A 14242-nucleotide genomic window follows, 5' to 3' on the forward strand; every position below is an offset into this window, starting at 1 on the left:
AGGTGTAATCAATCATGGTTCCAAACGCACAGCCACCGGCGGCCGTAACAGAGACATTGTGCTTTTTAAAAAAACAAAACATAACATTTATTTTCAGAAGATTGATACAGCAACAGCAAAAGCACTGTTCCCAGCCATACTTTGGCCACATCCTTGGCAATAAATTTTTAATGCTTTACCATATCTCAGTGTTTCCCACAGGTTGAGAATTTACTTGTGGTGGTGGGTGGTGTGGCCTGACTGTTGTGTATTCAGAGACTTATGCAGGTTAGAGGGCCTGAGTGTTACCTAGTTTGATTCCTGAAGTTTAAAGGTCCCATATGGTGAAACACTTCATTGAGTGAAAACAAGAGTGAACACGAGAGTCTTCATGCACTCCCAGCATCTGAGGAACTGAAGATTCAGTGGATTGCTTCTATTACTGATGGTAAAAAGGGTTAGGGCACAAAAACGGGAAATCCTTGTCAATTCATTGTGTGGCTAATGTGGTGTTGACCGATATATTTATGCTCTCAATTATTTTCAGTTTTATTTTGAAGGGCAAGTCCCAACTTCCGATTTTTCCGAAGTCTATTTATATTGCTTGACCAATAAAAGATCTCTCTCAGTTCTGCAAAGCAAGACGTCTCCAGTCGCATTTTATTTTCCTCCATTGAATACATTATCCAGCAATCGTTGACGGGTATCACGCAGTCTACTGCTGCACAAATAACCTCTGACAACAGGTTATGGGCCCAGAGAACCCCACGGACGGCTGAAGACAGTTTGGAGCCGCTGAGAAGAGCGAACTCGGCGAAGAGCTACGGCTGACAGGTTAGCCTAATTAGCTAACAGTGCTACCTCGTGCGCTACTGCTAACACCTGGAGCTAACTAGCGAGCAATGGAGCGCTCAAGCAGGTGGTCAAGGCTTGCTTTCAATGGAGATGAGAAGCAGTATGAGCTGTGGGAGACGAAATTATTGGCCTACATGCGGCTGCAGGGGCTCAAAGAGACAATTCTGAACGAAAATACAGAATTTGACGATGACGAGGAGGAGGCGAAGGACAAGGAGCAGAACGAAATGGCGTATGCAGAGCTGATACAGTTTTTAGACGACAAAAGTCTAGGCCTGGTCATGCGTGAAGCTGCAGATGATGGGAGAAAAGCCCTGAAGATGCTCCGTGAATATTATGCAGGTAAAGGGAAGCCACGAATTATTAACCTGTATACTGAACTGACAAACCTGCAGAAGGGGAGCAATGAAAGCGTGACAGACTTTGTGATTAGGGCAGAGACAATAATCACGGCTCTAAGAAATGCAGAGGAAATTATGAGTGACGATTTACTCATAGCAATGGTGCTTAAAGGGCTTCCAGAATCATTCAAGCCATTTGCAGTTCATGTGACCCAAAGTGAGGAAAAGCTCAAATTTGCAGAATTTAAAACAAGACTGCGTTCATATGAGGACACTGAAAAACTCTGCGCTCAAGTGTCCGATAATGTTATGAAGGTGAACGTGAAGGGGCATGCCACTCAAAGGGTCGAGGACAAAAACAAAATGGCGGACATTGTGTGCTTTAAGTGCGGTGTTAAAGGGCACAAAGCCAGGGCATGTCTGAGAAAGCAGTGGTGCAGTTTTTGCAAGAGCTCGACGCACAGAGACGCAAACTGCAGGCGTCGACCAAAGAATGAACATGCCAGACAAGCTGCAGAGGGAGAGGGCACGTCATATGCCTTCTTGACCAAAGATCGGGGAGCAGACATCAGTCCAGGCCGCGGCGTGAAGATGAAAGGCCTAATGGTGGACACCGGCGCTACTTCCCACATCATCACCGACGAGGCAAGGTTCAAGAGCTTCGACGAGACCTTCAGAGCTGACACACACTGTGTTGAGCTCGCAGACGGGACCCAGTGTCAAGGCGTGGCGAAGCGGCGGGGAGATGCAGAGGTGACCCTCATCGACAGCAGAGGACGTCAGCACAGAGCAACGCTGAGGGGCGCGCTGTTCATCCCATCATATCCACAGGACATCTTCTCTGTGAAGGCGGCCACAGCAAGTGGAGCAGCGGTGATCTTCAATGAGGGAGGAGATATGGTTAAAATGAATGATGGTACTGTGTTTCCTATAAATGTGTTTAATAAGCTTTTCTACCTGTCCACAGCAGACGGAGGTAATGATCAATGCAAAGGGTGTTTTGATTTACAGACCTGGCACGAAATTCTTGGTCATTGTAATTTCAGTGATGTTAAGAAATTGACAAAAGTGGTTGATGGTATGACAATCAAGGGAAAAACAGAAGAACCTGTATCACCATGTGAAGTGTGCATTCAAGGAAAGTTTGTGCAAACCAGAAACAGGGAGCCTGATGCAAGAGCAAAAGAGGTGTTTGGTTTAGTGCACACAGATTTGGCAGGGCCAATAGATCCCATTTCTATAGATGGACACAGATTTTCATTATCGTTCACTGATGATTATTCCAGCACAATTTTTGTTTATTTTCTAAAACAAAAGAGTGATACAGTGAGTGCCACAGAAAAATTCTTGGCAGACATCGCCCCCTATGGGAAGGTCAGGTGTATGAGATCTGACAATGGTACTGAGTTTATGTCCAAAGAATACCAAAAATTAATGCGTAAACAGGGCATTAGACATGAAACATCAGCACCATACTCACCACACCAAAACGGCACAGCCGAGAGAAGCTGGAGGACTTTATTTGACATGGCTAGGTGTATGTTACTGGGAAGCCACCTACCCAAAACTTTGTGGACCTACGCAGTGCAGACAGCAGCAGTGGTCAGGAACCGATGTTTCAACAATCGGACAAAACAGACAGCTTACTTTATGTTAACAGGAAAGAAACCAAATATGTCACAAATGCAAAAGTTTGGTGCAGTGTGCTATGCACACAAGCACGACAAAAAGAAACTTGACGCAAGAAGTGAGAAAGGAGTTTTCATTGGATATGATAAAAATAGTCCAGCTTATTTTGTCTATTATCCAGAGAGTGAAAAAGTGTCAAAACACAGATTGTTAAAATTTGTGACAAAACAATCTCCAGTGTCTCAAACACAGACAGAAATGAACTCGGACCAGGATGAAGATGATTATTTAGACTCTGGGAGATCAAACAGAAGGCCAATTACAAAAGAAAAAAATGCAGGATGACCCAGAAATAGACAGCTCTTTATCTGACAGTGTGGCACAGCCAAGCAGTGCTGAATCTTTGAGACGATCGACTAGGACCAAAAAGAAACCCAGTTACCTAAATGACTATGTGACTGAAGTTAGTACTGATGATGACCAAGTGCTTACTAACATTGACTACTGTTACAGACTGGCGTGTGGTGTACCACAATCATTTAAAGAGGCAAAAAGTTCAATTAATTCTGAAAAATGGACCCAAGCTATGGATGAAGAAATGGAGTCATTGAGAGAGAACAATACATTTACCCTAACAGAGCTACCCCTAGGCAAGTGTGCAGTGGGGGGAAGGTGGGTTTATGCATTAAAAAGAAATGAAGATGGCACAGACAAATATAAGGCTCGTTACGTTGCCAAGGGCTACAGTCAAAAGCAGGGCATAGATTTTGATGAAACATTTTCACCAACAGCAAATATGACGAGTGTGAGGGTGTTAATGCAAAAAGCAGTTCAGGAAAATTTGCTATTACACCAAATGGATGTGAAAACAGCCTATCTTCATGCGCCCATAGATTGTGAGCTCTATGTAGAACAACCAGAAGGGTATGAAGTAGCAAATACAGAACATAAGCTTGTGTGTAAACTCAAAAAGTCACTGTACGGCCTTAAACAGTCGGGTCGTAATTGGAATCTTATGCTACATTCTTACCTGATTGACAACAACTTCATTCAAAATGAATCAGATCATTGTGTATATGTGAACGAAAATGAAAATGACAAAGTCATCATAATAATATGGGTTGATGATTTAATCATAGCTGCGAGTAATGAGAAATTAATGAAAAAGGTGAAAATCATGCTTACAGCTAGATTTAAAATGAAGGATTTGGGCAAATTGAAATATTTTCTGGGTATTGATTTTGAGCAGTCAGAGGACTGTATTAAGATGTCACAAAGAAAATATGTGGAAAAGTTACTGGTGAGGTTTAACATGGAGGATTGTAAACCCAGGAAAACACCATGTGAACAAAAGCTCGATCACTCAGGAAATGCCAATCCACTAAATGATGTCGAGAAATACAGAGAAATGGTTGGAAGTTACATTTATTTGTCCATGTGCACAAGGCCTGATTTAAGTTTTGTTGTTAGTAGGTTATCTCAGTCATTTACGAATCCCACAGAAGAGCATTTGGTTACAGCCAAACATGTACTGAGATATCTGAAAGGAAGTACAGACAAAGAATTATGTTACCGAAAATGTGACAAACTAGAGGTACAAGCCTACAGTGATGCTGACTGGGCAGCAGATATTACTGATAGACGCAGCACAACAGGATATTGTGTATGTCTAAATGAAAGTGGGCCTGTAGTGTCATGGAAGACCAAAAAGCAACAAACGGTAGCATTATCAACTTGTGAGGCTGAATATATGGCACTAGCTGCAACCATTCAGGAGTGTTTATATTTGACCCAACTACTGGATGGTATTGATTCATGTGTACATACACCTGCTAAAGTTTTTGAGGATAACCAGGGTACTATAGCTCTAGCAAAAAATCCTGTAAACAGACAGAGGTGCAAACACATTGATATCAAATATCATTTCATTCGGTCTACTATAAATGATGGAAAAGTAGTCCTGAAGTATTGTCCATCACAGGAGATGCTGGCAGATATCCTGACGAAGCCTGCATCACAATTTAAGTTGTTGAATTTTTCAAAGTTTTTATTTGGGTCATGAGAATATTATTTGTTGTAAAATGTATAAAGATGCCAATAATGTGAGAGCAAGTGGGGGTGTTGACCGATATATTTATGCTCTCAATTATTTTCAGTTTTATTTTGAAGGGCAAGTCCCAACTTCCGATTTTTCCGAAGTCTATTTATATTGCTTGACCAATAAAAGATCTCTCTCAGTTCTGCAAAGCAAGACGTCTCCAGTCGCATTTTATTTTCCTCCATTGAATACATTATCCAGCAATCGTTGACGGGTATCACGCAGTCTACTGCTGCACAAATAACCTCTGACAACATGTGGCTATCTTTAGCAGAGATGTTAGTATGCCCACGTCATAGCTCTGTGGAAAGTGTAAAGGTGAGCTTTATTCAGAAATGGTAGAAATTTTTGCAACCAATAAACAGGGACTGGGTGTGTTACTGTGTTGTTGTGCTTCAACATAACTCAGCAGGTGTTTACATCTGTTTACTTCTTTCCTGCTCTCTGTGCTCACATATACTGTATCTTAACACAACTGAATCCCACAAAGAGGGACGCACAGTGCCTCAGTGGTTAGCACTGTCACCTTGTAGCTAGAAGATCCCCAGTTCATGTCCCGGCCTGGATCTGGGATCTTTCTGCATGGAGTTTGCATGTTCTCCCTGTGCATCGCTGTTCCCTCTAAGCTGCGCGCGTGCGCAATTGCGCACTGCTGACACGGTCTCCGCGCACAGAAAATGTGCACTGCGCACAAAAAAAAATAATCCAACCTAAACTGTAAATAAAATAAACACGTAACAATTCATTCTGTGCTATTTTTCAGTGTGAGTCAGTGAGTGACCGGTGACTGGCTGCTGCAGCCAATGATGCGATTCACATACGTATTTACCATAGACTGTATATAATGGTATTTACGCAGCTAATCAACGTCAGGCGTCCTTATGTGCAGTCACCGTTAGATATGAATGAGTAGATAGGACACGCCCCTTTGAGCTGCGTGCTACGGTGAGGCTAAGCTAGTGGGGGCAAAGTTTCAGTGCATTCCGTTGATGTAGACGGCATGAAAACGGAAACAAGTATGCCGGCTCACTGTGCTGCATACAATTACACACTACGTCGTACGATTGAGACAAGGAAACTTGGAATGACTTTTCATAGGTAAGAATAGTTTTTGGCTCTTTTTTCATTATGAAATCTTGTTGAGCGCTTCCAGTCTATGAGAGCTAACTAGTTAGCCACTAGCAAAACACTAAGGCGAGCTAGCAGCTTGACAACCAAATATCAGACGATTAATAGTAGCTGTAGTATAGTTGTACAAGCAGTAGTAGTAATACTAAAAGTACAAGCAGCAGTAGTAGTATATGTTAGAGTCGTAGAAGTAGTATCAGCATTTGTAATAGTATGACAAGTTGTAGTAGCAGTGCCAGTATCAGCAGCAGTAGTTAATAGTCACATTGCTATTACTACCAGCCAATACTACCAATAGTAGTTATAAAGCCTAACTCATGTATATCCAGATTACCGTCTATGTTCTTCCTCCAAACTCATTTTATGATTGGGATTACAGGCAGTTCTTTAGGACTGCTCTCAAATAATTGAAATGTTACTAAACAAGGTTATACTTATCAAATTAAATAGCTCTGGTCTCCAGTATATTGGCGAATTCGGTTCTTTGTACTTAATTTATTAGCATGATTTCTTTTTAATATGTTGTCTACAGACGTAATTACTTCTCTGTCTACTTTTCTTACTCCATGTAGGTTTCCCAGAGACTATGGGTTGAGGAGGAATTGGAAGTTTGTCGGCTTAGACCTGGTGTCATTCCATCAGTGTTAAACTTCCTGGCTCATCTTGGAAGAGTACGTGCCAGAAAGACCACGACCAAGCAGCCTTGAGATCTTAGCCAGCGTCTCCCTGAGGTGGGTGTCAACGGTGTTCACGGTCAGGTCTGTGGTAATCCCATCAAAAAACAAAACAGAAAAAAATCTAGATTATAAATCAACATGTAACCAAAGCACTCTGTGTATAACGCCATAGTATAGGATGTAGTTCAGAAAATGTCAAAGTATAGTATGCTTTACTCAAGAATAACATAGTTTGGCTTGTAGTTCATAGTATTAGGATGTCACCTAAAATTGTCATGTATGATATGTGGTTCAAAAAATGTCATAGTGCAGTATATTGTCAAAATAGTATTTAATGCAAGAAAACATCAGAGTATAATATGTCATCTAAAAAATGCCATAGAATAATAATTTTATTGCACAAGTAAAAGTATAGTAACTTTTAAAACTGTTCGAATTCTTATATGTTGCTTTAAAAAAAAAAAAAAAGTCACAGTAATATGTCAATTAAAAAAGCCTATAGTATAGCGTGTCGCCCAACAAACATCATAGTATAGCATGTCGCTCTAAAAATGTCATAGAAAAGCCTTTAGTTCACAAAATGTTGTTTGTCCCGGCTGTCTGAAGTAGGTGAGGAGCAACACAAAAACAGTCCAAACGCTGGTTTCCAGAGGGTTAGACGAGAATTTATTTGAAAGAGTAAGTTTACAACAACACAACATGTGAGGGGGTTAAAAACAAATGGGTGTTAGTAAAATAAAAATAAATAAACAGAACTAAAAGTGAACTTCATGTTGACATTGATGGGCATTCCAACCAGGAACAAAGTAAAAGATAATCAGTACGAAAAAACAACTCTTCCTGTTCACCTCTTAAAACCCAAAAACACACCGCAGTAGCACCCTAAACTAAAACTACCAATGGGTTTCCTGTTTTCCTTTGTGAACAATTCAAAGGTCCCTCTCTATCTCCCCACACATCCACCAACCACTGGAACACATCTCCAAAGTTCTGCCGGGCCAGCTCAGCTTCCCCTCAGAAGAAGTGCCGCCACCTGCCAGATGAAGGAGCCTTTTGAGAGGCAGCTGGCATCGTGATTGGACTGTACTTTGGTCTGTTCCAATCCAGCTTCAGCTCCAGAGACGGCAGGCGGGACGAGTCAACGGAGGCCGGGTGGACGAAGGCATGCAGTTGAGTACAATCCAGAAAACAACATAGGAGGAGTGCAGCGACACAGGGCCAGAATAAACAGAGTAGCATCGTATGTATCTTAGAAAACATCATAGTATAGTCTTTGGTATGAAAAAACGCCATCATATACATCGTATATTGTACAAATAACAAGTCAAAGGAAAGAGACATACATTGTAGAATTGTAGTAATTGTGGGCTGACTGATTTACTGATTATCAGTATTTTATTTTTTACTGATTTACGGTAATAAATACATTTAAAAATGGTGCTACTTTGGCTCTGAACCTTTATCTACCTGTGGTCGCTCTGTCTTCTGGAGTGATTTGATTGGTTATACGTCACGAATAAAACTCCTTTAACTTAACATCTGTAAACAAAACAAAAACATATCAACAACGTTTTCTGTTAGTTTGTGTTCTTCTAAGTTTAACTCAAGATTTTAAATACTTTCATTTACTGCAAATGAATATCTACTCCAAATGTCTCACTAATAATCATTATCAGCCTTAAAAACCCACAAAACACCCCTCTATACTCGACGACACTTAGTACAGTCCGGTTCCCCCTTCTATAAATCTGCTTGGAATCTTCCACTTCCTGTTTTTCAAAGTGGCCTTCCACCTGGACAGGTTTTGTTGGAGCTCATGCAACAAACATTTTGGGTAACTGCACTTTAATATGGATGGATGACACTGAATTAGAGTCTGTTTTAATGAGACTGAGTTAAGATGTGTAGCTCTGTCATTAAATAGTAAATTATTTCTCAGAATTCACAGAGAAAAGTCTGAAATGTTTGCTAGGTTAGCGTCCCACATGTTCTTTGGCTCAGCTAAAGCTAACTCTCTCCAACTTCTGGATCTCTTGAGTTGCTTGTTGTTAAAATATCATGCTAGAGGTGCTGAAGCTCAGCAAGTCTGAGATGTTTGTTCAAAATAAGCTCATTCTCAAGTCTTCTCTGAACTGTCGTCTTTTGTTTTAACTTTCCCTAAACTTAGGAGTTAATGACAGAGCAGCACATCCAGACTCGGTCTCATTTATGTAGAGATTAAACTTCAGTGTCATTCATTGATGTTAAAGTGCAGTTTTTCAAATGTTTGTTGCACATGCTCCCGACCAAACCAGTCCAGGTGGAAGACGATGTGAAGAGAAAGCTCCAGAGGATGAATATCACACATTTACGTTGGAAATAAATGTCCTTTAATTAGACATTGTCATGCAAAAGTTGGATTTCCCTTTGTTGAGTGTTTTGTTTGATGTTGGTTTCTAAATATTTTTTGACACTCGGCCCCAAAGATTAAAACCTTTTACGGCTCACAATCTGCAACAATTCACACATTATCAACTATCTTTCTGACTAAACTAAGATAAAAAGTGAAAAACTGCCTGATTCCTGCATCAGGAATGTAAATCTTTTTGGTTTTTATTACCGTAAACTGAATATATTTGGGCTTGACATTTTATAAACCAAAACAAGAAATGAATTACTGGAGAAAATGACAGATTAATGGACAAAGAAAATGTGTTTTCCAACATATATGGCTGAATTACTCCAACATTACAAGATACATACAATTTTAATTCAATTTTATTTATATAATGCCAATTACAGGTCAACTTGTTTCAGGATGCTTTATTTTTATATTTTTTGTCATATTTAAAATATGACAAAGTAAGAAATTTAAACCTCTTGACTAATCCAATTTATTATTTAGTTTTTAAGAGACTAACTGACGATTCAAACTTTCCCCACTAAAACTAATAAACATGAGGTCAAATAGAAGGAACAGTTTTAAATACTGCAGTCCCACAATGACAAGAATAAAGATTCTCAACAAAAACTAAATCTGCTGGTGGATTCCATGAAAGTCCTAATAAAGGATAATAAAGTGTGATACTAAAGGTTTGTGGTGCTAAAAATCTCCAAGTAAAGATATGAAGTTGAACATGTGGATGGAGGTTGATAAAAGTTGACCTTTCATTTCTCTGGAGCGACTCCATGGATTTTATGGATGGTGGTTAAAGACCTGCTCTTCTAGTGGTCTTCCTTCTAGTCGCTGTAAAAAGTCAGTCCATCCTGGCCGACTTCAACGCCTCTTCATGACAACTTGTTCTGCCTCCGACCTGGTGGAAACTCCAGAAACTCGGGAAAACCTGTCGAGACTCGAAGAACTCGTGGAGACTCGAAGAACTCGTCGGGCGGGGGAAGGTGTGGTGGGTGGTGGGGGAGTAGAGGGGGGAGGCCGCCACCCACCTCCCCGCCTACTCTCCGCCCTGACTCCACCCAGACTCCGCCTTGCCTCCACCCATGTGGTCACTTCAGGAACTACGATGCCAAAGGGACGACGAATTTATTTCTTTTTATCTGATCTGTAGCTCAGTGAGTTAAGGATTTGCCTATGGAGCTGCAGGTCGCTGGTTCAAGACCAGACCCTTCTTATACTTTTATCAAAATCCTGACAAAGACAAAGAAAGAAAATTGCCAGTGTTGGGTCTTGAACCTGCGACCCTCCGCTTGGGAGTCTGTCTTCTTATCCCCTGAGCTACTCGCTCAGATACAAACTTTTCTTTTTTTTGCGCATTTATCATCTATTTTTTGTCGTTTTCGAGTTTTTTTTTAACTCGAGTCTCGACTCGACCGTTTTTCTCAGGAGGTTGGACTTCAGCCTTTGTGCTGGAGGGTGGAACCCTCAGTTCCAAGACTATCCAAAGCCTCCGGACCTCCCGAGTCCTCAGGACCTGAGCTTTCACACAGTCTGAGGGCTGAAATTTTCTAAGTCCCACAGTAGTTCTCTGTTAGATTTAACTTTCAGACAGTCCAAGGACTGAAATCTTCTAAGTTCCTGAGTAGTTCTCTGTTAGTTTGAACCTTCAGACACTCTGAGGACTGAAGTTTTAAAAGTTTCTCAGTACTTCTCTGTTAGTTTGAACTTTCTGGTTAACAGAAGCCTTAAAACTTGTGACCATGAGTCTTGATTTCACATTTAGACCATCCATCTGAGTTCTTCTCAGACCTTCACCTGTGGGTTTTTTAGAAATCCTCAACAAACTTTGATTCTCTTCACTGAACAGTAAAGTTTGTGGAGATCAGAAGGTAACATTAGATTGATCAATGCCTTCAACTACTAGTAGACTTTATCTGGAAAGCAGTTTTCTGAAATGAGTTCTTAGCTAATCTGTCCACAATCAAACCAAGAACATAGAAAGAGGAAATGTTTGAAGAAACAACTTGATGTTTTCATTTCAGACTAGAAAACACTTTCAGACCTTTATCTGTTTTTGCTCTTTTGATCATTTTATTGTTTCTTCTGTTTAATTTGATCTTCTAAAGTTTAACTGGTGTCTTTTCAAAGGTTTTATCTTTAGTTTGATTCTTCTTAAATGTTTAGTTTTGCTCTTTTCTCACATTTTATTCTGTTCTAATGTCTGATTTGATTTTGAAATGTTTTGTCTTTTTAATGTTTAATTGTTGTTTTTTCAAATGTTTTATCGGCTTGTTTGAAAAATTTCCTTTTCTTTCCCAATGTTTAATTTTTCGATTAAATCTTTGTTAAGGTTTTTCTTTTTAAATGTTTTACTACCTTTTAATGTCTAATTTTCTTTTTTAATGCTTCATTGTATTTTCTGTTTAATTCCTATTTAAAGTTTTATTGTCTTTAAGATTTAATTTTCTAATTAAACATTTAATTTTTTAATTAAATGTTTTGACTTTTAAAGGTTTAACAATCTAATTAAATGTTTTGTATTTTTCTAAATGTGTAATATTCTTCTTTAATTGTATTTTTTAAATGCTTAATTATCTAAAATATTTCATCTTTAATGTTTAATATTTTTGTTTAAAAATTTTTGTTTAATTTCATAATTACATGCTTTGTATCTTCCGTTTAATTATCTAATTAAATATTTTGTCTGTTTAATATCATTTAATTGTATTTAATGTTTAATTTTCTTTTTAAAAGTTTTATTAAATGTTTTTTTCCTTTGATTTAATAGCTTTTTTACTGTAGTTTATTTCTTTAATCTTTTTTTTCTGTCAAGATTTTAACCCCAACCTTTAAAATGAAATAAACCCTTAAATCACAATGAAAATACTTCTGTTGTCACAATCATGAGTTAGTCAGTTACTCAGTTTATCAATTCAGCTTTATTTGTTTAGCACCTTTTACACAGATTACAAAACTAAACAAGCAAAGAGAAAAAACTATGCTAAAACTATGATTAAAACTCAAAAACATTTTTAAAAAAAAGATTTAACATGGTAATGAAATATGTTGTGTCCAGGGGATGGAGGGAGTTTATTGAAGTCTTCTTGGGCTCACATGGTAAATCATTTAAAATATAAACTTGATATTCAGTCTAAGGAAACTGCAGAGCGACAGAAGAACCAACAATATCTCCTGTTTTCTCCTTTAATGAGTCGACTCTTCTTGTGCTTTCAGACCAAAGAACTACAGATTCTTCATAACCTGCTCAAACTCTTGGTACAGGACCTCACCACACGGGTCAAGAAGGTTTCTGTCTCATTTCTACTCTGAAGCTCACCTTCTCCTGCTCAAACTGCTGACAAATGTTTCTGCTGCTCTAAAGTCTGGTCTCCAGAACTTCCTAAAAACTCTCAAAGTCTCTTCTGCTGCAGGTTGCTTTGTAGAACTGTTGCAGAAAACCTCACTAAACCACATGGAGCGGCCTCAAGATAGTCATCCAAATGAAACCATACAAAAACCAAACTAGCACAACCCAAACACTAAAGTCTCCTGCAGCCTACCAGAGAACCTCTGAGAACAGAGAATCAGGACAGGAACTCTTACCTTCTGGACAACCAACGTTGGTTCACAAACAAGAATACAGAATGTGTCTGACCAAAAACCTCTAAAGACTCACTACAGCCAAGACAAAGACACAACCCAGCTGCACCAAATCCACTAATCACTGCACACATTAGCACCATGTGCCAACTGTGGCTAAAGAACCACATTTACCAAGACAACTATCCAGTACAAAGCCCTAAAGCACACCAAGAAACACATTAAAGTCTATTTTACTGCTGGAAACTGCAAGCCAACGCCTAAAGAACAAACTAAAGCAAAGAAGCCAAACCCGGTTAAGTGGTGAAGAGAAACAGAGGAAATGTTTGTCTGCAGCTAAACAAAGCAGGAAGACACTGAGCTGCTCAGGTGTTCCTGATAACACCAATGTCAATTAAAAAAGCCTATAGTATAGCGTGTCGCCCAACAAACATCATAGTATAGCATGTCGCTCTAAAAATGTCATAGAAAAGCCTTTAGTTCACAAAATGTTGTTTGTCCCGGCTGTCTGAAGTAGGTGAGGAGCAACACAAAAACAGTCCAAACGCTGGTTTCCAGAGGGTTAGACGAGAATTTATTTGAAAGAGTAAGTTTACAACAACACAACATGTGAGGGGGTTAAAAACAAATGGGTGTTAGTAAAATAAAAATAAATAAACAGAACTAAAAGTGAACTTCATGTTGACATTGATGGGCATTCCAACCAGGAACAAAGTAAAAGATAATCAGTACGAAAAAACTCTTCCTGTTCACCTCTTAAAACCCAAAAACACACCGCAGTAGCACCCTAAACTAAAATTACCAATGGGTTCCCTGTTTTCCTTTCTGAACAATTCAAAGGTCCCTCTCTATCTCCCTACACATCCACCAACCACTGGAACACATCTCCAAAGTTCTGCTGGGCCAGCTCAGCTTCCCCTCAGAAGAAGTGCCGCCACCTGCCAGATGAAGGAGCCTTTTGAGAGGCAGCTGGCATCGTGATTGGACTGTACTTTGGTCTGTTCCAATCCAGCTTCAGCTCCAGAGACGGCAGGCGGGACGAGTCAACGGAGGCCGGGTGGACGAAGGCATGCAGCTGAGTACAATCCAGAAAACAACAGAGGAGGAGTGCAGCGGCCCAGAGCCAGAACAACCAGAATAGGATAGTATGTCTCTTAGAAAACATCATAGTATAGTCTTTGGTATGAAAAAACACCATCATATACATCGTATATTGTACAAATAACAAGTCAAAGGAAAGAGACATACATTGTAGAATTGTAGTAATTGTGGGCTGACTGATTTACTGATTATCAGTATTTTATTTTTTACTGATTTACGGTAATAAATACATTTAAAAATGGTGCTACTTTGGCTCTGAACCTTTATCTACTTGTAGTCGCTCTGTCTTCTGGAGTGATTTGATTGGTTATACGTCACGAATAAAACTCCTTTAACTTAACATCTGTAAACAAAACAAAAACATATCAACAACGTTTTCTGTTAGTTTGTGTTCTTCTAAGTTTAACTCAAGATTTTAAATACTTTCATTTACTGCAAATGAATATCTACTGCAAATGTC

At 39.3% G+C, this 14242-nt stretch overlaps 1 long non-coding RNA gene across 2 annotated transcripts; it reads left to right on the plus strand.

Moving 5' to 3' along the window:
• The first annotated feature begins 5165 nt into the window (after positions 1-5165).
• On the plus strand, positions 5166-14029 carry LOC129350190 (uncharacterized). Of its 2 annotated transcripts, none has more exons than XR_008603519.1 (3): positions 5166-6000; positions 6603-6761; positions 13522-14029. It is a non-coding gene; the product is annotated as an uncharacterized LOC129350190 (long non-coding RNA). The 2 variants fall into 2 exon arrangements; XR_008603518.1 differs by lacking the exon at positions 13522-14029 and adding an exon at positions 7643-8146 and having other exon boundaries at positions 5168-6000.
• The last annotated feature ends 213 nt before the right edge of the window (positions 14030-14242 follow it).

This window comes from Amphiprion ocellaris, chromosome 12 (assembly GCF_022539595.1).
Source record: "Amphiprion ocellaris isolate individual 3 ecotype Okinawa chromosome 12, ASM2253959v1, whole genome shotgun sequence".
NCBI classification, from domain to species: Eukaryota; Metazoa; Chordata; class Actinopteri; family Pomacentridae; genus Amphiprion; species Amphiprion ocellaris.